Source organism: Canis aureus, chromosome 9 (genome assembly GCF_053574225.1).
Source record: "Canis aureus isolate CA01 chromosome 9, VMU_Caureus_v.1.0, whole genome shotgun sequence".
Lineage (NCBI taxonomy): Eukaryota > Metazoa > Chordata > Mammalia > Carnivora > Canidae > Canis > Canis aureus.
In genome coordinates this window covers 51,604,630-51,627,927 of record NC_135619.1, presented here as the reverse complement: position 1 = coordinate 51,627,927, position 23,298 = coordinate 51,604,630, and the positions used below count along the sequence as shown (strand labels likewise).

Here is a 23,298-nt window from a genome sequence, read left to right as displayed (position 1 = left end):
AGAGAAATAGAAAGAAAACTAAGAGAGCACGGCACCTCTACAGTTGAGGGCGGGGAGAGGTTTTGGTTTTGGTTTTGTCTTTTAAGGGACAACCAAAAAATGTCCAAACGTCTTTTTTTCCCGAAGTATGATTGACATACAATATTATATTAGTTTCAGGTCTAAGAAACTGTCAATGCTTTATAGCATGAACTCTGAGCAAAGGAAAAGATCCTCTGGATGGGGGGGGGTGTCCTCATTTGCCCAAGATTGTCCCAGTTTTAGTCCTGAAAGTCCCACATCTCAGGAAACATGTCAGTCCTGGCCCAACAGGCTTTGGGATGTGCAAAGCCCTGAGCTAGAGTCTAAATTGGAGCACCAATGAAGAGTTCAGCTGCCAGTCATGTTAATACATACCCTCTAAGAGACCACATTTAAAAAATAATCAGATTCTGCATTTGCCACATCCTCTGAGCATGACCCTGGCTCGGACAGGGGCCAAGGTTAATAAACTGAACTAGTTGGATCCAGTCTTTGAAAACCTTTGAACACTTTTTGAGGTTTTTTGGCCTGGAAGCATTTCCTATCATAAAATTGAGTTAGCCAAACTCTTACTTGGCTCCAGTTCTCTTTTTCTAAATTGCCTTCACTCAAGTGCTTTTACTGGAAACGCAGCTGTCAAAATAAAGTCAATGGCTTTCAGAAAAGAAAGTTACCCCAAAAACTGGCGCACCCGAGAGAGAGATGAAAGAAAATGAGCTCACTTCATATCAGAGCTATGGATTCAATTTTGAGGAAACTGCAACAGATTTGGGGAACTACAAGGTACAACTCTGGCAACTTCCAGAAGCCCATAGCTTTTCTGAAGACCAGATGTATTGTGTTTTGTGGGTGATTGTCTCAAAGCTCTTCTATTAGTTTCCTGTGGTGCTTGGCAATCCAGTGAAACTCTGAATGATTTTCATGTTTTTTGTTTTTTGTTGTTGTTGTTGTTTTTTTACATGAGTCTGGTTCTGCCCATTTCCTTTAAGCCAGAGGCTAATAGCTGGCAGCCTGTGGGCCAATTCAGCCTGTGAATGTGTTTTATTTGGCCTGCAGGGTGTTTTTTAAAAATTTTTCAATTGGTTGCCAGCATTTGAAGAAAAAAAAAAATCAAGAGATTCCAAAAAAAAAAAAAAATCAGGATTTCCTGCTTTTCTTGAAAAAAATTAGAAGACCTGAAGACCTTATGGCTGCATGTCCACATGGCAATAATCCACAGGGCTGAGCAGCAGCCACCCCCTTAGGCCAGGCATGAGCCCTGGCCTTGGTCTCATCCCCACCTTCCTTTACTTTACCTACCAGGCTCATCCCAAGACTCCACAGAGAATGAGACTTCCAAATTACCTCAGCCATTAGTTCTAAACCACTTGCCTTGACCTGTTTCCTGTTCTACATCCCAACGTATTCCCAAGTTCTACTGTCATTGACTGATTTCCTGTTTGTGGATTTGACTCCTCACCCTGGCCCAGTACCTGATCCCATCCCCCCCATGCTACCTGTGCTTCCTTCCCACCTGCCCCTGCCCCTCTCAACCTAGAAGACCCACCCATGTTCCATGCTGCTGGCAGACATACAACTGATCCATGGGTACCCCTGCTTGGTTTCCTCTCTCTTTGGATCTGTCTCTGCTCATATTCCTCACTTACTATCTCTCCCATGGCCTCCCCGTTTGCTTCAACTTTGTCTCCAGTTTCCATCCTTGAAATCATCCCTTGGGCTTAACTACAGAGTCCAGCTTTTCCCATTTCATCTTTTGGCCTCCCTCTCTTAAGCTTCACTCATGACTCTTCTTACTTACAAGATCTTCAACTCAGGGACACCTGGGTGGCTCAGTGGTTGAGCATCTGCCTTCAGCTCAAGTGTGATCCCAGAGTCCCAGGATCAAGTCCCACATCTGGCTCCCCTTGAAGAGCCTGCTTCTCCCTCTGCCTATGTCTCTGCCTCTCTCTGTGTGTCTCTCATGAATAAATAAATAAAATCTTAAAAACCAAACAAACAAGATCTTCATCTCAATCTGGCTCCAGCTCTTAAAAGTGTAGTAGTTAGAGTAATGCTAGCTGCCGTGACAAGCAAATCCCAACTTTTTTTTTTAAGATTTAAATTTAAATCCCAACATTTTAGTGGCTGAACATAATAAAAGTTTGTCACTCATATAACAGTCAAATGGGAGTTTTTCTGGCCCAAAGGCAGGACCCAGGCTCCTTCCTATGGCTCTAGCCTTGAAATTCTCCTTACCCAGCTAGTCAGTAGCACAAAAGAGAAAGTGACAAGGAACCACTGCTTCTTAACTGCCTTCCAGCCTGGAAACAACATGTGCCACTTCCACTCACATTCCATTGGTAAGAGCTAATCACGTATTGCCAGCTAAATGTAAGAAAGGTTAGGATATGTAGTCTGTGGGTGAGGTGCCACCACCTCAGGGACAGAATCATGCCATGAAAGGGAGAGCCTGAGCTGTGGGAGAGCTGCTGGCAATCTCTGCCCAGCACATAGTCCAAACAGGGGCCCAGGTGGATGCTTCCCTGGCTGAGCTGGTGGTACTGGTCCCATGAGGTGTGGAAAGAGAGTTGCACATTCTCTCCAGGATTATGGAACTCTCCACAGCAACTGACAGAAACCCAAGCCAGCTAAGGAAAAAAAAAAAAAAGGCATTTTCGGCTCTTGTAACTGAGAAGTTCAGGGGGTTGAAGTGGCCTACAGGACAATTAGATCCAGACATAAATATTGATGTTAGGTCCCTCTTTCTCCATTTCCATATCCCAAGGCACCTTCTCCTGTAGATCTTTTCCACTTAGCAGAGAAGGTGGCTGACAGCTATCCTTGCATCAAAATCTTCCCAGTTCCATGTTCTCAAAGGCAAAAGCCCCTTCTCCAGCTCCAAGCTTTAAAAACCACATGAAGGCCATTGGCCTGGCAGGGGTCACAGGATTTCCAGGAAGTAGATGAACTCTGAACTCCTTTCCCACCGCATTGGAGTGATAGCCAAGCAGCTTCCTTAGGGAAGTAGGCACTACAGTACAGCAAAAGCAGTAAGTACACAAATCTTTGACTGCACAGCCTCTGCTTATACCCATATGGTCACCTCAGAGTCTGGGCCTCCATGTAGGTCCCGGGAAGCAGCTTCCCAAGACCAGAGTACTCACTGTGGACTATTTTGGTCAAAGCTATGGTTTCCATAAGATGTGATAGCATCTGCATGACTTCCCATGAATTCACCAGACTTGGAAAAGGCCTGTGGATATGTTTTTTACAAGACCTGAAGACCTAGTAAGCTCCATCAAGTTCCACCAAAGGGATATACATATATATATATATATATATATATATATATGTATATATACACACACACACACACACAAAAGGAAATATCGTCAGAAAATTCATGGTTTTCAGGCAGAAATTTACTTCAAATGCTGAAGGACGTCCTTTATTCATCCATCCAACAAATAATTACTAAGCTACCACAATATGCACAGCTTGGAATCAGGTGCTGCTCATGCAATCATAGTGAATGAAGTTCAAGTACTGTGGCCTCAGCAGGCTTAGAGTCTCTAGTACATAAGGAAACACAGTTGAGGCAAAATGTGATACCACAGCCAAGTCTGTAAGATAGCACTGTTACACAAACAAACAAATAAACAAAAGACACCCTGAGCCCTGAGTATGGAATAAGGAGCTTCTCAAGAATGGAAGAAATTCCTGAGATGCTAAATAAATGAAGGTAGGAATTAGGAGGAACTAGCCCTCAGAATATCTTGAATTCATGATATGTGGCAAAGCACTTCTGGAATGCACGTATTACCAGTATGCTACCTGGCCAGGTTGGCTATTTGGACAAGCCACCCTCTGGCTCCTTCCCCGAATGCTACTTTGTTTTGGATGATTTTTCCCCCCCATGAACACACATTTCCAATTCTCTAATTTTTTTTAAAAGACTTTATTTATTCATGAGAGATACATGAGAGAGAGAGAGGCAGAGACACAGGCAGAGGGAGAAGCAGGCTCCGTGCAGGGAGCCTGACGCGGGACCCAATCCTGGGTCTCCAGGATCATACCCCGGGCTGAAGGCAGCGCTAAACCGCTGAGCCACCCGGGCTGCCCTCCAAATCTCTATTGTTAAATCAATGGCAATTGTTCTACATTTTCAGAAACTATACTATTATTACAAAAAGTAAAGAAAACTATACAGTCTAGCTCTTGATTATTTTAATAAACTTTTTATTTTAGAATTATTTTAGATTTACAGAAAAGTTGAAAAGATAATACAGAGAGTTCCTATAGACCCTTCACCCAGTTTCTCCTAACGGTACGTCTGTCAAAACTAAGAAACCAATACTAGCACACTACTAATTAAACTCTCTACTTTATTGTGATTTTGCCAGTTTTTCTACTAATACCCCTTTTCCGTTCCAGGATTTTCTGTGTACAGGATACCACATTGCATTTTGTAACTTTTTGTTGTTGTTGTTGTTTATAAACATTTCATGAATGTTCCAAAACACCTTCGCTGTGCTACAGGTGAGACTCATGATGATGGAAGCTGATGAACTACCTACCTAAGTGAGCACATGATTTACAGTTTCCAAACACCTGGATATCAACCAGAAAGATTCGGTAGGGAATAGCATGATCACTCAGCCAGAGGCTCCTTAGGATTCTTACTTTCCTTTTTCCTTTTCTTCTTCCTTCTCTCCCTAAAGACCTTCTACAGGGTATGGATGCTCAGGATGAGAGAAGGGGGTTGAGAGGGTCCCATCATACCACTGCAAATGCATTTTGTAGCTCTTGATTTTTAAGGACTATTATTCTTCAGGCATGGGTCAATTCTGCCCCTTTTCCTGCTTGCTGCCAATGCTTTTAGACATTTCATGGTTCATTAGCACCTGCCCTAGAGTGTGAGCAGGAGAAGGAAACAATTTTGAAATGCAAATTAGCCAAATGTTGTTATTTATTGGTTGGTGGCCATTAGCTCAGTTGCTAATAAGGCCAAGGTTATTGGCTTCATCTCTGCAAATGAGTCAGCTGGCTTTGCAATGACAGGGGAAATTTTGACCTGTGACCATTATTTGCTCCCTCAACCCTATCTAGCTTCTCTTAAATGCAAATCTTTCGTCAGAGTGGGGCAATGGTGGGAGTGCCTATACTCTTACTTTTCGACGTAAAGTGTGGTTCATGGGGCAGCCCTGGTGGCTCAGCGGTTTAGTGCCGCCTTCAGCCCAGGTTGTGATCCTGGAGACCCGGGATAGAGTCCCACGTTGGGCTCCCTGCATGGAGCCTGCTTCTACCTCTGCCTGTGTCTCTGCCTCTCTCTCTCTCTCTCTCTCTGTGTGTGTCTCTCATGAATGAATAAATAAAATCTTTAAGTAAAATAAAGTGTGGTTCATGGGCCATCAGCAGAAGCATCACCTGAAGCTTGTTAGAAATGCAGATTTTCAGGCCCCACTTGGGTCTAAGAATCAAAATCTGCACTTTGACAGGATCCCTGGATGATGAAGAAGCATGCCCATTCAACAAATGTTTATTGAGAGCCTACCCTATGTAGGTTGTTTGAGTCTTGGAAGAGAAAAGGAAGCACATCTCACTATCATAGAGCATACAGCCTAGTAGGAATTCCAGACAAGCAAAATGATAATTACAGTTACAAAGGCATTTGTAGGGTACCTGGGTAGCTCAGTCAGTTGGGCATTCGACTCTTGATCTCAGCTCAGGTCTTGACCTCATGGTCGTGAGTTTGAACCCCATCTTGTACCCTTTGCGTTGTGCTCCATCCTGGTTGTGCTCCACACTGGGCATGGAGCCTATTTAAAAAACAAAACAAAACACACACACACACATACACACACACAGAACAAAGGCATCTACAATGATAGGGCACTGCTGGAGAACAAGAAAGGGCCTAATCTTGAACTGGGGACCAAAGGATTTCCAGAGAATATCATATTTGAGGTGAGACCTGAAGAATAAGATTTAGCCACTTGAAAGAGGAAGTACAAGGGATGAGGGTGGAGGAAAAGCAGGTTGGAACAGAGGACTCTGAGGCAAAGAAGACCATGGTGTCTCCTGAGAATTACATATGAGGTAACATGGCTACAACATCCAAACACTGGGAATGTTTGGTGGGGATGATCCAGAGATTTCCTTCTCTCTGTATTCTATAGCATCATCAACACATATTATTGAGCACAAACTATATGCTAGGTACTGTGTTAGGTGTTGAGGATATGGGTAATAAATGTCACCATCCCATTAGATATGGGACTCCAGTCCAGGTCAGTTAGAGATTGCAATTACCCAAACAAATGGAGAAAAGAGGCCTTATACTCACCACTCAAGGATCCCTCCAGATGCAACAGTCCAAGGGAACCTAGGTCTGTGTTCAAATAGGGTCAGTAGAATACAACAAATATTGAGGGGTTAAGGGAAGAGGTCCCAGCTAAAGCATCCTATAAATAAAAGGGTATGTGAGTCCCATAGAGCCAGGAGGTGATGCCAAGGTCAACATCAGGCAGGAGGTGAGAGGTACACTGTCAGTTTTCTATTGCTGCATAACAAATTGCCACAAACTTAGTGGCTTAAAATGACACCCATGTATTAGCTGGCAGTTGACTTCTGTAGGTCAGAAGTCTAGTAGGTGCAGTTGGGCTTTCTGCTTAAGTTCCCACAAATCAAGGTATCTATAAGCTGAGCTTTTATTTGGAGGCCCCAGGAAAGAACTCACTTCTAAACTCCTCCAGGTGTTGGCAAAACCCAGTTCCTTGTGACTGTAGAACTGAGGTCTCTGGTTCCTTGCTGGCTGCCAGCCAGGGTCCACCTCTGCTCCCAAACAGTGCCCCCTCTTTCTCAAGCAGCCCGTTACATCTTCAAAGCTAGCAACAGTACATCACATCTCCCATGTGCTCTGAATCTCTAACTTCCTCTTCTGCTGCTGGCCACAGAGAGCTCTCCTCTCTCAAGGGGCCAGGAGATTAGACCACGCCCACCTGGATAATCTCCCTGTGTTATATAATATACCACAACCACAGGTAATCTCTCATCCTATTCAAGGGTTCAGAGTATTAGGAAATCTATGGGTGTGAGGTGGGAGACCATTTCAGAAATTCTGCCTTCTACAGGAGCTAGGAATGTACATGGAGGTTTGGAATCCTAACTGGCAGGCCTTGGTCAGCAGCCAAAGTTCCCAGAGACTTGTGGCTGGGGCAGAAACGGAATCTTCATTCTCATGAGCCCCTGGGAGGCATGCCTGTGCACCGCTGTCATTGCACACCTTGAGAGGTCTCATACTGACCCATGTTTTATCTGATCTCTTGTAGGTTTCTGATGATCATGGTTACTTCTGGGGCCACATTCTTTTTTTCACCTCAATTAGATCAGTCTGTGAATCTTCTCACCATCCTGATAAAGGGGCCCTGTTTTGTCCCACAAAAGTCCAGATCTGGAGCTCAGTCCCATGCCTGCCTTGGCAAAAAAAGTCACTCACTGTGCTGTGGTGGGAATAGCAGATCTTACTGAGGTTTGAGACATGCACCCTGTAGTCCTCCTGATAGCACTTCAACATCTCTCTCCTTTGAGGACTTTTGTGACACTGGTTCTCTCTGCCTCTCCTCTTTGACTTCCCTTCTTGCACTGCTTTACTTCGTTCTGCCTCTCAGGAGCCAACCCGTTTCTCCCTTTATTATATACACAGTGGTTCCATTTCCCCCAGCTCCAGACCTTCTTTGAACAGCTGATGGATTTTGGCTAAAGTTTTGGTGTCACCACATCTAAGGATCTACCAGATTTAGCCATTAAGTCAAGATGAACCTCTTCCTGAGTCTTTGTCTTCCTGTGGGAATGAGGGTAAAGGCGGTTTCCTTCTTCTTATTTCATATGCTATGGACAGAAGTGCCTAGTGTAACAGGGGCACAGGGGTGGAGCACCTCCCAAGCAGGTCAGAGAGGTCTAGATATGAACAAGAAACAGTCCTTCTCTCTGCCGTTTCATCAACAGGGCCCTGCCTGAAAAGGTGTTTCATCTTCTCCACTTACTTGACTCTTAATCTTCTCTCAAGGTCCATTTCTGTGCTCTTTCCTCACTTCCTTTTTCTTTTTTTAAAGATTTTACTCTTTGAGTGGGGGGGAGGGGCAGCGGGAGAGGGAGAGAATCTTAAGCAGACTCCACACTGAGTGTAGAGCCCAACACAGGGCTAAGTTCGGCAGCAAGAGGATATAAAAGCATACTTTTTCACTAAATAGACTCTCAAGAAATATTCTCATGCTTGACATCCAAACTGCGATGAATTGAGGGGTCTGGAGCCACGTGTCTTTTAGCACATGGGCTTTTCTAGGGTAATAATGTTCCCAAAGCGTAATACATATATGCCTAATGACACATATATCTCCCTCTATGGGAGGATTTTAGATAATACCCAGGTGAATATTTACACAATGCTAATAGATGTGTATTTATTTTAATGTATACTAGAAAATTTACAGGTAGTATATCAGACCCGATTTCATGAATCAGTGACTTGATGATTTACATAACATTAATTGTTCATAAACAATTATTCACAAACATTACTGTTTATGGCAAGGCTAGAGTTAGAGTGGATAGGAAGTACTCCAGCAGAACATGTTAATTGATTTTGTGAAAAATACTCTGTAAATAACAGATAGATGGCACATAGCTTTGGCCAAAACCATGAGGATGGCATTCAAATGACTGAGGTTTGGGAAACTCTTTCCCAGTGACTCATTCTTGTGAATCCCCTCACTGTAAATATAGGGGCAGGAGCATTTGAGACCAAAAATCCTGTTCTCCAATCTGTACCAGATACCACACCCAAAGACCACTATTCCTTTTAATTCCAGATATTACTGAAAGTCTAAACTGTTCTGCAGAGAGAACACCCAGAGCCTGCAAGTAGGTTATCACACATCAAGGCTGGATCAGCCCATCAGTGGCACCAAAGGGTGGGGTGGGAAGGAGAAACTGCAAAATAAGCCTGGCTCCAGGAACAGCATGTATTCAGTACAGAGCCATAAGTTCAGAAATACCAGACTTGGGTGTGTTTGTTATGGAGACTTACTGCAGTGAAAGGGAGGGTAAGAACCCAGGATTACTCTCCCCAAAGGGAAAGCTGGAAAAGTCATCTCCCAAGGGTCCCTGTCAAAAGCCACAAGCCTCAGACACACTGACCAAATAAAGGGACAGCTAGGAGCCACCCTACCTCTTTGTCCTTATTTTCATTCCTCAGACCTCAGAAGAGATACTGCAGATATATGACTCTAAATGTAATGAGTACAAATTGCAACTACTCCAAAGCTATACCTTGATAATGCTTAACTGCAACAGCAGGGAGATAAGACAAGAAACTGGACTAGAGGACATTTAGAAAAAAGGGTCTAATAGGTCAGTGATTTCTAAACACCCGTCTACAGACCAGTGTCCAGCTGGCTATAGAATAATCACCTATATCGGAGATGGGTGTGTGTTTTTTTTAATTTTTTTCCAGCTTTATGAGATATAATTGACATATAACATTGTGTAAGTTTAAGGTGTATGATGTGTTTATTTGATACACTTACATATTGCAAAATGATTACCACCATAGTATGGGTGTGTGTTTTACTCTCCATCACCACCCAGGCCACGTTCTGGTTCAGGTCAGAAATGATATCTCAGAATTGGTGTTTTTAACAAGGTGTCCAATGCTTCTAATGCTCAGTCTAGTTCGCAAACTACTTTTTGAGCTTTGTGCCTCACGTCTAGTTGCTTCCTTCCTCTTCCCACTGGCCTAGCCTGGCTCCCTTCTTCCATGTTGGGTGATTCTAACAGCTTATAACCCATCTCCTACCTCGGTCTTTCTTTAAACAGTTTAGAGCCAAACCAATAACTATAAAGGATAGAAAAAGCATATGGGAAGGAGAAACAGAGTTTAGTGTTCAAAAAGAGCTTTCCCTCTTGGGAAAAGTCATATAACCTCTCAAAACTGCAATTTTCCTCATTTTTTAAAGATAGGAACTAATAAATGTGCCTACATTACTGGGTTGTTGTAAGGATCAAACGAACTTATTGATTCAAACACCTAGGAACATGTGATCTATGTTAATCACATCATTTCTATGCTTAGAAGCATTCAGTGGCTACTAGAGCATATTGCCTGGCCAGTATATCCTCCTTTGGGAACCGTCTCCCTTTTCCTGTTCTGCAAAATTCTGGAGGACAATCAATCCCAAATCCTCTGAGGTGGGCACATGACCCAAGCTAAGCCAATCAGATACTTCTGGAAATCTGCGTTTTCAATGGGGATTCAGGGATGGGAGGTTTGAGGTTGAGTCATGAGTTCATCCTCTGGAGATCCCCTCTAGCCTGGTCAGTTCTTCCTTCAATTCTGTAAACTCCCCAGTGTCCTTCCAACAGATTGCCCATTTTTTCTCTTCAGTTAACCCAGAATTGGTTCCTGCCTCTGAAACCAAAGAGCTCTAATTAATACAGCTCATCATCTACAGAACGAAGCATGCAAACTTCTCATCCTATGTTACAGATTCTCCACATTGTGTTTATATCTCACTTGATGGTTCTTCCCTAAGCTTAAGCCTCTATACAACAATCCCTGCGAGCTACTATTATGCTATTTGCATTTTATGGGCAAGGAGGGTGTCTAACTCATTTCCCATGCTAGACAGTTTGATGTATTTTGATCAGATTTAATTGAGAACCAACTCATTTAAAAATAACAAAAGGCATTCTGTGGCTCAGAGCAGAAATGGTTGCCAAAGACTAAGATTATAGAGAATCTGGATATAAACCAAGTTCTGGGGATTTTTTTTAAAGATTTTATTTATTTATTTATTTATTTATTTATTTATTTATTTATTTGAGTGAGTGAGAGAGAGAGAGTCCAGATACGAGTGGGGTGTGTGGCAGAGGGAGAGGGACTAGAAGACTCCCTGCTGAGCAGGGAACCCTAGGCAGGGCCCATCCCAGGACCCCAATATCATGACCTGCGCTGAAATCAAGAGTTGGAATCCCAACTGACCGAGCCACCCAGGTGCCCCTCTGAGGATTTTTTTTTTAAGAGTTCAGCTTTTATTGAGCAGCTTGTAGAAGTTTAGTCAAAAAGACCAAAGCCCATGTCATCATCAGACTCCTCAGATTCTTCTTTCTTTGCTTCCACGTTTTTCTCCTTGGCTGGGGCAGCCGTGGTGGAAGGAGCAGGACCTCCTGCTGGTGCAGCGCCAGCTGCTGGGTTGGGTCCACCAGCTACTACAATGCAGATGAGGCTCCCAATGTTCACGTTGGCCAGGGCCTTTGCAAACAAACCCGGCCAGAAAGGTTCAACATTCACACCCACTGTTTTAATGAGGGCATTGATCTTATCCTGCATGACGATCACCTCGTGGTCGTGCAGGAGGAGGGCTGAGGCCATGCAGGTGAGCTCCAAGACATAGGCCATCGGGAGGGCCAGGGCTGAGCGGGCGCTGCCGGGTGTGGTGCTGGTCACCTGATGAAGTGAGGGACTCACCCCAACGCAGCCTTAACTTCCTCGGAAGGACCGAGCACCTTGGCGGCTCCTGAGGAAAGCTCTGGGGATATTTTTAAAGCATATTCTAAAGGTATATTCTAGTCCTTTGGCTAGAAATTAGATTTGGAAGTTTAAGATCGAGGACCCAAACAAACTAGCCCATGGTGGTCAATGAGGCCAAACACCTTTAGGTTTATATAATATAACCCTCTGGTTTATGCATTTTGATGTTCAGAAAGGTTCTTTGTACCCTCAGGACATTCTGATGACCCAGGGAATCTTGCTCATATGTAGGAGGTTTTGAGAACTTAAATCAAGCAAACTATACTTTTTTTCTTTTTAACAATAGAAAAGGAGTACAGATTCTTAACTGATCACAAATAAAATTAAGAAATGAGATTTTAAGTTGATTTTAAATTGATCTAGTGGCAAGACTATTAATAAATTCTCTCTCCTTTCCTATCTCTTCTGCTCCCTCTGCTAAATTAGCTCCAGTCACCAATTAGCCATTGCTATCTGGGTCCACATTCACCAGAGATTTTTTACTCCCTGAGAGTAGAGAGAGGTAAGGATGAAGGTAATTTCTCTTTCCAGAATGATGCAATGAACAAGCCTGCCTTGGAGTCCAATAAACTTGGGTTTATAACCTGCTCTGACACTTGTTGGTAGTTTAACTTGGAGTAACTTAGTCTCAGTTTCTTTATCTGTACAGTGGGAGCAATAAAGCTGGCTCCCATCTCCAAGATTCTAATTCTTTTGTTGGCTGCAGATCCTTGGAATTTTGTTAACAATTGTTTGTTATGAGGATCAGATGTATGCAAAGTCCCAGAACAGTGCCTGGTACTAAGTCAGTGTTCATTAAATGTTCCTTTCCCTTCTCCTTTGATGCTCTCTTCCCTAATACCTTCCATTCATTTCCATTCCAGATCTCTGATCATGTTTTATACAGGAAATATGTACATAAAAATTCTTGATTTTATTTTATTTTTTTTTTTAAATTTTTTATTTATTTATGATAGTCACAGAGAGAGAGAGAGAGAGGCGCAGAGACACAGGCAGAGGGAGAAGCAGGCTCCATGCACTGGGAGCCCGACGTGGGATTCGATCTGGGGTCTCCAGGATCGTGCCCTGGGCCAAAGGCAGGCGCCAAACCGCTGCGCCACCCAGGGATCCCAAAATTCTTGATTTTAAATGTGTAAACATATTCTATGTACATATTCACTCATTTGTTCAACAAATAATTACTGGGAATCCATTTGTGCCAGGCACTGTGATAAACCAGTTATACAAGTTCCCTGTTCTCATAGAGCTCATTCTCTAGTAGGAGGGTATTCCCTGGGATGAGATAGAAAGCCACAGGTATGGAGAAAAAGGACCAGATGGACCATTCAGCAAAGGCTTCTCTGGAAAGGACAGCTCTGAGGCCCAGAGGATGAAGCAGAGCCAGCCACCAACTAGAGCACCCCAGGCAGAGGGCATAGCAAGTGCAAAGCCCCGAGGGGGCGGGGACAGCTTGGTGCTTTTGAGAAACAGAAAGTGTCTGGTTCCAGGAGGGGTGGAAATGAGAGGGGGAACAGCAGGGCACTGTTGGTCATGGTGAGGTATTGGGATTGACATGGGACACACTGGAGATGCTGAAGCAGGGAAGGAATGGGATCTGATTTAGGTTTATTTATTTATTTTTTAAAAATCTGATTTATTTATTCATGAGAGAGGCAGTGAGAGAGGCATAGACACAGGCAGAGGGAGAAGCAGGCTCCCTGCAGGGAGCCTGATGCGGGACTCTATCCTGGGACCCCGGGATCATACACTGAGCCAAAGGCAAATATTCAACCATTGAGTCACCCAGGCATCCCTGATTTAGGTTTAAAAAGCACCACTCTGGCTGCTGTGCCTCAGAGTGAATTACAGAAGGCCAGGATGGAAGCAAGTCCACATGACTACATACACATGATACCAGGCATGTGGACTCCTAGAGTTAGAAAGGAGGGCAGAGCGGCTCCAGCCCAGAGGTATGGGAATTCCTGGGGGTGAGGGCAATCACCAGCCTGGGGAACACTGGTCCTCACCCCCACTGGCACATTACAATCACCTGGAGGCATGGTTAAAATTCCAAGGATCCACAGCCACTGCCATGGGCCAAGAGAATCAGAATCTCATAGATGGGGGCTAGGCTTATAGGATTTTCTTTACAAAACTTCCTAGGATATTTTACACGCAACCAGAGGTGAGAATCACTGGGTCAGACATCCAATTACTACCCCTCCCTCCACTCCCTTTACTACGCTCACCATAAGCTAAGGCAAATCTCAGCAAAGGGAGGGAAGGAACGTGGACGCAGATGCAGGAGCCCTGGTAGGAAACCAGTTGTCAGGGGGCTCCTGGGGGGCTCAGTTGGTGAAGCTTCAGACTCTTGATTTTTGTTCAGGTCATGATCTCAGGGTGGTGAGATAGAGCCCTGTGTGGAGATCTCTGCTCAGCCTCTCCCCCTGCTTTTGTGCCGTGCATTTTCTCTCCCTCAAATAAATACATTAATTTAAAAAAAGAAAAGGAAAGGGGTTGTCAGGCTTCTGGGCATACCCTTCAACCCCCTGCAGGGCCCCATTCTCTAACAGATCCTCACACCCAGGGGCACTACATGTGAAACTCAGAGCACAACCTCCAAACCAAGTTCCCTGGAAGGAAGGTAAAGTGATGAGTGTCCTCCCCAACCCAGTCCACATGTATTACCAGAGAATTTGAGCACTGGAAAGGGCTTTCACATAAGTAGTTAAATTCTAACCATAAATTTAACCACAGGTTGGCAGGGGTGAGGGGGCCAGACACTAAATATGACCAGTCTTGTATTTCTGGAGCATTCTTAGAAGCTTGAGAAGGGGTGGGAAATTTATCACCTCCATTCTGGCAGCCTCTGTGCTCCATAATTTATAGTCCTCACAAAAACTCTGTGAAACAGATGTTGTTATTCTTTCAGAGATTAGGTAGCTGAGACTCAAAGAGGTAAATTAACTTGGCCAAGCTCACACAGCTGGTCAGTGCCAAAGGCCCAAGGAAAACTGAGTCAGCCTTGCACCAACGCTGAAGCTCTATCCACCACTGCACTGGGCTCCCTCTTGGTATCTTTCTCTAGAATCTTCCTTCAGTGGAGGGATAATCAGCATCACCCCATTCCCCACGTCACCCCATTTGAGTTAAGGAGCCAACTTTACAATTCCTGCTACTCTTCACCTAGCACTTTGTGCCTCCCCCATGTTTCCTACAAACCCCGACCAGAGCACAAAACAAGTCTGCAGTATTAAGAAAGAATAATGTATGGAGGTTAAAAGGTGGTCCATTTTGCTGACATGTTTTGATGGAGGAGCAGAGAGAGGGAACTATTTTTACTCTTCTGTCTTATTGTATGGCTGGTTGCTTGGCCTGGACACTCTGCATGCACAGTCAACGGTGAGAAATTTCCCAACTACTCAAGGCCTTCAGCGATTTCTCATTTTAGGCTGTGCCCCTACAGTTAGCACTTACATAGGAAATCAGTTTATCCTGTAAGGTTCTCTTGCTGTTGCATAGGAACATGTTGTAACTAGCCCCTCCCCACCCACTCACCCTCATAGCCCCCGTTAGTTAAACCAAGGGGTTAGTTGTTGTTGTTGTTAAGATTGTATTTGAGAGGGAGAGAGAGAGAACATAGGGTGGGGGGAAGCAGAGAGAGAAACAGACACCCTACTGAGCAAGGAGTCCAACACTGGATTCAATCCCAGGACCCCCGAGATCATGACCTGAGCCAAAGGCAGATGCCTAACCTAACATACATACACACAAAACGTATTTATACATTTTGTGTTCTCAACACTCAAGTCGCTAATGGTTCTCGTTGACTAAGTCTGGACTGTGTTATATGCGGGTACCACTCAATTTACACCTGAAAGATGGCACCACATCTACTCCTAAACCTCACTAGAGTGTGGGAGAAAGAAGCCATTCTTCCCAGTGTTTGCTTTCAAGGCAGAATTCAATCCCTGGAGGTAGCCACTCCTATAACCACATTCCTCCCCCACCTGAAGGAAGCCTGAGGCTCTTGGCAGACCCTTCCCCCTCCACCTCCCCCAGGAACTCTGGAACTAATGTCTTTATCTCAGGCTCTCTGCCAGGTCCTTTATGAATCTTATCTTAGTTCACTTTCGCAGCATACCTAGGTAGTGTTAGTCCCATTTCAGTGCTAAGGGCACTCAAGATTGGAAAGGGTAAGTAACTTGTTCCAAGGCATAGACAGCTAATAGCAGAAATGGGATTAGAACCCAAGTGTACTGTGCCACAAAGCATCAGAGCATCTGATAGTTCTGTGCTTCAGCTCAACCAGATTCAAGGCTCTTCAAGGTGGAGACCAGGTTTGGGTTCCCCACAGGCCCTAGCATAGGGCAGAGGCACAGTGAGTGTTTGCTCAGTAAATTGTCAGAGGAAGTTTACCCTGATTACTTATTGTGTGAGAACCAGTATTGGGGAAAGAGGAAGTGTTTACGTAGTGATAAGGCCTGTGTGCCTGATAGTGGCCCCATGCCCTTGGCCAGAGACAAGAAGTGGGAGGGCGGGCAGCAGAGTGGGACAGGGTAGAAGGCCCCTCTCCAACAGGGGCTGATGGAAGATCTAGGGGTGGCCAAGAGACCTGGGATTTAGGGGAAGATGGGAGGGACATTTTGAAGGTTGACTGGTTGTTGGCTTTCCTGACATCCAGGCCTACAGATTTCTCCCACTTGAAGGAGCTACAGAAGCAAGGAAGGAAGAAGGAGGCAGGCTCCCAGTGGGTAGTGGAGGTTGCAGGAGAAACCAGTCCAAGTGGCTGTGTGTGTGAGAGGCAGGGGAGGGATTTAGGTTTGGGAGACCCTAGGTATAGATGTGAGATTTGAAGGAACTTCCAGGAAGATGGAGGAGAAACATGACTTGATTCAATACCTCTGAGAAGAGGACATTTTCTTGGAGGACCCCATACCAAGAAGGCAAAGCATGGAAGCACGGCTCAGAAGGATCAGAAAAGATGGGATTTGGTGTGGGGAAACTGTGGGGGTGGTTTAGGAAGCTGGTTCAGAGGTACGCCTGGGTGGCTCAGTGGTTGAACATCTGCTTTTGGCTCAGGGCATGATCCCGGAGTCCTAGGATGGAGTCCCAAATGGGGCTCCCTGCGTGGAGCCTGCTTCTCCCTCTGCCTGTATCTCTGCCTCGCTCTCTCTGTGTCTCTCATGAATAAATAAATAACATCTTTAAAAAAAAGGAAGCTGGTTCAGAGAGATAGCTGGGCCTGACGAGGGTACAGGGAATGCCCTGCATGGGGTGGGGTGGGGTAAGAAGTGCAGGGAAACAGTGGGAGCAGGGACCCAAGCTGATACTTTATATCCACACCTCACCATTCACTGACTGTGGGACTTTGGGGAAATATCTTAACCCATCTGGTTCTCAGTTTTCTTGGCCATAAAATGAGAGATAGTAGTAATACCAACTGCCTTAATGCCATCATTGTGCAGGTGAAATGGGATAAAGCATGTGCTGAGCTCAGCACAGTGCATGGAAAAGAAAAAGGCTCAATAAACATTAGGAGTGATTGATGTTGGTGGGATGATCAGTTTGTTCCTGAGAAGGAGGGATCTTGGAATTCAGTGGAAGAAAGAAGCCACTGGCAACCTGTTCTGTTTCATGACAACGTAAGTTCACTGAGTGCATCCTATATGCCCGACACATACGTTCTATATTGCAGATGTTCTACTTCACGTAATCCTCCCCACAACCTAATGAATAGGCACTATGCTTATCTTCATTTACACGGGGAAGCAGAAGTACAGAGGGTTTAGGTAAACAGCCTGAAGTCACACAGGGAGTGGGCAGCAGAACTCAGGCATTCAGACGTCAGGTCCATACTCGTGCATCCCATCAGCTTAAATGAATGTAAGACATCTAGAGACCCAGTCAAGAACAGGTCATAGAGTTCATGGCATACCATGGGGCTTCTCAAACCTCTGGGGCATCAGACTCTCCCAGGAGATGACCTAAAATGCACATGCCAGGACCCCATGCCCAGAAAGTCTGTTTTGTAGCAGGGATGGTAATAGGGGCTGGAGCAAGGAGGTCAGAAATTTGTATTCCTTAACTAGCCCCTAGGTGATTCTGATGCAAGTGGTCTAAGGTAGAAAGAGAAGGCATGAACAGTGCAAGAATAACTAGATGGCCCAGTGGGGATAATATCTGAGTGGCAACAATAATATCTGGTGAGAAGTGGCAAAGTTTTCTGGATAAGATGACATTTAACCTAGGCTGTTTTTTTTTTAATTGAGGTATAATTGATATATAACATTACATTAGTTTTAGATGCACAACATAATGATTCAGTATTTGTATACATTGCAAGATGATGACCTGAGATTTAAGCATGGGTAGGATTTTGTACACCTTTCTACCCTTCTCTATTTGGAGGCTGTATTGCTTTAAATTGTGTCCCCCAAAAGATATGTTGAAGTCCTAACCCCTGGAATCTGTAAATGTGAACTTTTTTGGAAGAAGGGTCTTTGCAAGTTAAGGATCTTGACCTGAGACCATCCTGGATTATCTGGGAAGATCCTAAATCCAAAGACAAGTGTCCTTATAAGAGACAGACAGAGAGACACAGAGAGAAGTCTATGCAAAGACAAAGGCAGAGATGGGAGTTATGCAGCCGCAAGTGAAGGAATGCATGGAGCAACCAGAAGCCAGAAGAGATGAGGAAGGATTCTCCTCTAGAGTCTTCAGATGGAGTATGTTCCTGCTGATACCTTGATTTCGGACTTCTGGCTTCCAGAGTGCGACACAGTACATTTCTCTTGTTTTAGCCTTCCAGTTTGTTATGGCAGCGCTAGGAATCTAACACATGCTTTTATCCTACTTACACCATTCATCCTGGAGAGGTCTTTTTGATTAGTCACTGAGCTGTGGAAGTCACAGCCTGCAGACAGCTCAGCCTTGCTTGCTGGATCCCCAGCCAGGACAGCAGGCCCTAAAGGAGAGTAGTGGAGCACACCTGTTAATGACATGGTGGCATCACCTTTGCAAGCTTGTGACTTCTCCATTTCTCCTTGGACAGACTTATAAGAAGTCAAAGAAAGGCTCAGTCTTTTGGCTTCACATTTTACAAAAGAGGAAGTCACACCTAGAAAGCATAATTTCCAGTCCAAGTTTACCCAGTAAGTGGTAGCAGGGCAGAGCCAGGACCCCATCTAGAAAATATATCTCTTGTGGGATGTTCAGTCCATGGCTGTCACTGTGGGCTTGCCATGAAGCCCTGGTTCTTATAATGCTGTAACATTGTTACTTTTTGTTTTGTTTTTTTTTTGTAACATTGTTACTTTAATTTTACTTCAAAAGTCTCAATTACCTGCAATGATTTTGCTTGGTGGTGGGTCTTCTTGCCCCTGACCAACATGTGGGTGGTGGTGTTTAACCTCTGGCTTAGAGATTCTTCTGATGGTTCCCTTCCCCATAGCTGGGTCTTCTGCTTTAGGGATGCAAGTTGAGCTATCTTTGGAAGCTGCTATCTGAAATGCAGAAGTTGGCCATCTGTAGAACTGAGAGCACTGGCTGTGGTCTGTGAAACACCAAATCTTGGAGAAGTACCTCTTTAGAAAAGTTATTAATACTTTCTTGTCCACGTGCCACAATGACTTTCTGCAAGGGAGAAGAAAAAGACTCCCTCATGTGCCTGCAGAGAGCTTCCTCCTCATCTGAAGCCCTTGCTTCTCATTCCTTCCTCTCTATAACACTTGAGCTGGTAGACTGTGGCCACCAAGGAATGAACTTTGTCCCCAAGCTGGTGTTCCAGGCACTCTACTTACCAGAGGACTAATTTCATGTTGTATTCTAGGAGAGAAGACAGCAGGACTTCAGCAGGAGAAATCAAACCAAGAAATATTGAGAGCACACTGCTTAAAAGCCACTGAAAGGCTAGGTGTTGAAAACAGGAATGCGGTTAGAAAGGGTTAAGGTGGAGCATTACTTTTCAATCCTGGATGCATGTTGGGTCCCAAAGAAGTTTTTAAAAATCCCAATGCCCAGGCTACACCCCATACCATTTACATCAGACTGTCTGATGGTGAGAGTCTGGCATCAGCATTTTTAAAATATCTTCAGATGATTCCAGCAGTCAGTAAAGTCAGGGAACCACTGAAATAATGTTATTCCTAGGAATTATACCCCGATATTCTGCTTTCAGAGGTGTAGGGTGGGTTCTAGGTGGGTCCTAGGCATTGGCAGTTTTTAAAAAGCTACTTTTATTATTCTAGGGTGCAGAGGTGATTCAAATTAAGTAATGATGGGGAAGTCATATGGGCATTATCAAGGTTCCTGCAGTTGGTGCTCTTGTCCCATCTGCATGGCCCATGTCTCTTACAAGTTGGAGCTTTTGTTGACTTTGAATGGGTTTTGGTGGATTTCAGAGACAGCTAATGATGGTGGACACGAGATGTTGACTGCTTAGTAGCCTATCAGAAAAGACATTGGGGAGAAAACCCAAAACATTCTCAATATCAAGAAAGAAGCCTGGAAACAGTGTCAGTAGCTTTAAGATCCAGGTCACCCAGCTTTAAGATCTTAGAGTACTTTTGAAACAATCCCAAACCCACTGAGGATCTGCATATGGACAAGCTTCAAGGATGGCTGTGTCGAGATGCAGAATGTAGCTAATGTTTGGGGGTAGATGCATTTGGCTCTCTGTTAATCCTCTGGAGGGTCTCAACCCTGGGGCTACTTCACAAAGCACTGAGTAATTTTCCCATTTCTTCTTTCTTTCTCAATACTTTTTTTCTTCTTTGTAGCAAATGTGGCTATAGACATAAGGTAAACAAGGGGCCTCTGCAGTCCCCATCTTACCTCCTTGACCCTATTCCTTCTCTCCTAGGGTCCCATCTTCACAGCTCTTTTTCTCTCTCTCTTGGTTCTTACATTCCAACTTGTCCAATGGATTTCTTTTTATCTCATTCTTGCCTTGAGATTTTGCCTTCCAGGACACCAGGACTTCATCTCTCAGCACTGGGTTCTAAGGCTGGTGTTCTCCATTAACAAACAGTGCTTATGGGGCAGAGAAGATGCCTCCCATCTTCAACTCCCAGAGTTGGCCTTTTCAACTTTGGTTTGCTCTCAAAGTGTGTGGGTATTGGTGATGGTTCATGTGATGGCTTTTAAGCTTTCTGAAACTTACTCTTTGTGGATACATTTTATATCCTTTACTTACATCATCTCTAAAATTCTTCCTAATAATTTTTTTTTGTTAAATCCAGACTTCTTAGTGCTCTCAGATCACATATATAATTAGACACATATATTATTAAAATATTGATCCTGGCAATCAGGATTTATAGGCTGTAACATGGACAGCAGGATCCTGATAGTTTATCTTGGCATGTTCTATAGACAACATTGATGAAGGGCATTAATTTTCATGGACAGTTGGTGAGGGGTTCTTGTTTCCCACCTAGGAAGGTAAAAATTCAGCATCATGAGAATCTATAGAGGAAGAGAAATCTTTTTTTTTTTTTTTTTTTTCAAATAAGTGACTTGAGGGGAGTTGCTAATAGATGCTACTGGTTTCACATCAACTATTGACATCTTCAGGGACATTCTGGAAGACTTAAATTCACTCAAGCACAAAAGTTGTATTATGAATATAAGTGAGGATAGAGAAAAGGAATCTAAAAACTTCTCAATAGGAACTAAATAAAAAGTGCCATGTCTTATCAAATGTAATGACAACTGAAAACTGGTTTCAGACAATTGTCTGAAAATTGGTGTGCAGTGAGGAACTCTCATTTCTATTCTCAACTCCAACACTGACTCATTGGATGGCTTGAGACAAGTCACTTAATAGTTTTGGACCTCAGCTTCTCCATATGAAAAACAGCAATTAAAATACTAGAGGAACTAACATTTATTGAGCAATTGCTCTATGTTGATGAGCTAAGTGCTTTATTTCATGTTGTATTCATTCATTCACCAAGTATTTGTTGAGCACCCAGTATACACAGTATATTGTACCTGGCCTTGGGATATATCAAACACAAAGACCTTGCTTTCTTAGAGGTAAAATGCTTGTAGGGCTAGGTGATAATAAATAAGAAAAGAAAATATCAAGATACTCTTAAATAGCAATGTGTGCTTTATAGATAATAAAACTTGATCATGGGACAGTAAATAAGCTGGGGACAGTGTTACTTATGCAGGGTGGGCTCTCTATGAGAAGACATTGGAGTTGGGACCTGAATGATGAAGAGCAGCCTGCAGAGTCCAGAGTCCCTGGGACAATATCTGGGAGAAAGCACTCTAGGTAGACAGTAGGTACAAAGTCCTTGCTGCCATGTGACTATAGATAGGAGAGTGGTTGGGTGGTGGGAAGGAGTGATCACTGGACAAAATGAGATTAGAAAGGTAGGCAGGAGCCAGACCACAGTGGCCTTTTGGGCTGTGATAAGGTATATGGGCTTTATTCTGATTGATCTGATCTACTTTTTTTTTTTTTTTGAAAAATCATTAAAAATGTATTAAGGAGCACAGTGGGGGCAAGAATAGAAGTAGAGACAACAGTAGAGAGGCTGTTTTCTTGCCTAGGTGAGAGAAGCAAACTCTGTAAGGGATCACATAGTAAACATTTTAGGTTTTGGGTGGTCCAAGAACAGGAATTTGCATGCTGGATTGACCTGTCTAGCTGGGCAGTAGTTTGCCAAACCTTGACTTAGAGAGAAGTAGAAACTGATTGTCATATATTTAGGACACAGAATGGGTAGGACATGCTGATGCTCAGTGTGGGGAGGGGGTAAGAGAAAGAGGAAACAAGGATGGCCTCAGTGAAGAAGTAGAAGGTGGTGCCATTTACTGAGATGGGGAAGAAGCAGATTTGGGAGTGGGGGGAGAGGGGAAATTAAGAGTTAAGTGAGTTGCATATTAGTCATCCAATTTGGAGATGTCAAGTAGGGAGCCTGATATAGATTCTGGAGTTGAGAGGAGAGGTCAGGGCTGGCAATCCACATTTGGGAATTATCGGCCTATGGATGCATTTAAAGTCATGGGACTGGATGAGATCACCCCCAAGTGCAGCACAAAGGTTCTAGGAACAGGTCCAGGGGGACAGTAGAAATTAGAGGACCCATAGTAATCCTTGGAATCACTCTCTGGGTCAAAGAGCATGACACATGACAAATATTGCCAAATTGCTCTCCAAAAGAGTCTTTTGTATCTTCACAGAACCCATCTTGTTTTAGCTGTTTAAATACACACTGTGAGTGGGACTGTACACACGAATGGGCAGAGACATCGAGTTAGGAATTCTTGACTGCTTCTGCATTGGAGCGAGGAGCCCTAAGCCACACTGGGGGATTAGGCCAGTTAAGGAGGCCTGGAGAAGGCAGAAGGCGGAAGCACTGGTCACAGAATGGCCCAGCAAGTTTATTAGAAATGCAGATTTAAAAAAAAATTATTTATTTGACAGAGAAACAGAGAGCACAAGCAGGGGGAGCAGCAGGAAGAGGGAGAGGGAGAAGCAGACTCCCCATTGAGCAGGGAGCCGGAGACTGTGAGACTGCAGAGACTGTGGAGGGCTTGGAGGGCTCAAGGCTCAATCCCAGGCCCTCAATCCTTATGACCTGAGCTGAAGGCAGACACTTAACTAACTGAGCTACCAGGCACCCCCAAATGCAGATTAATAAGAGCTTCTGGGGATCCCTGGGTAGCGCAGCGGTTTGGCGCCTACCTTTGGCCCAGGGCGCGATCCTGGA

General features: G+C 44.2%; 1 long non-coding RNA gene and 1 pseudogene across 1 annotated transcript; both read right to left on the bottom strand.

Annotated features, from left to right (window-relative positions):
• Positions 1–11,098: 11,098 nt before the first annotated feature.
• Positions 11,099–11,493, bottom strand: LOC144320145 (large ribosomal subunit protein P1 pseudogene; annotated as a pseudogene).
• Positions 11,494–17,791: 6,298 nt separating this feature from the next.
• Positions 17,792–19,484, bottom strand: LOC144320144 (uncharacterized). The gene is made up of 3 exons (XR_013385715.1): positions 19,372–19,484; positions 18,915–19,204; positions 17,792–18,536 (listed from the first exon to the last, which is right to left on the bottom strand). It is a non-coding gene; the product is annotated as an uncharacterized LOC144320144 (long non-coding RNA).
• Between the last annotated feature and the right edge of the window lie 3,814 nt (positions 19,485–23,298).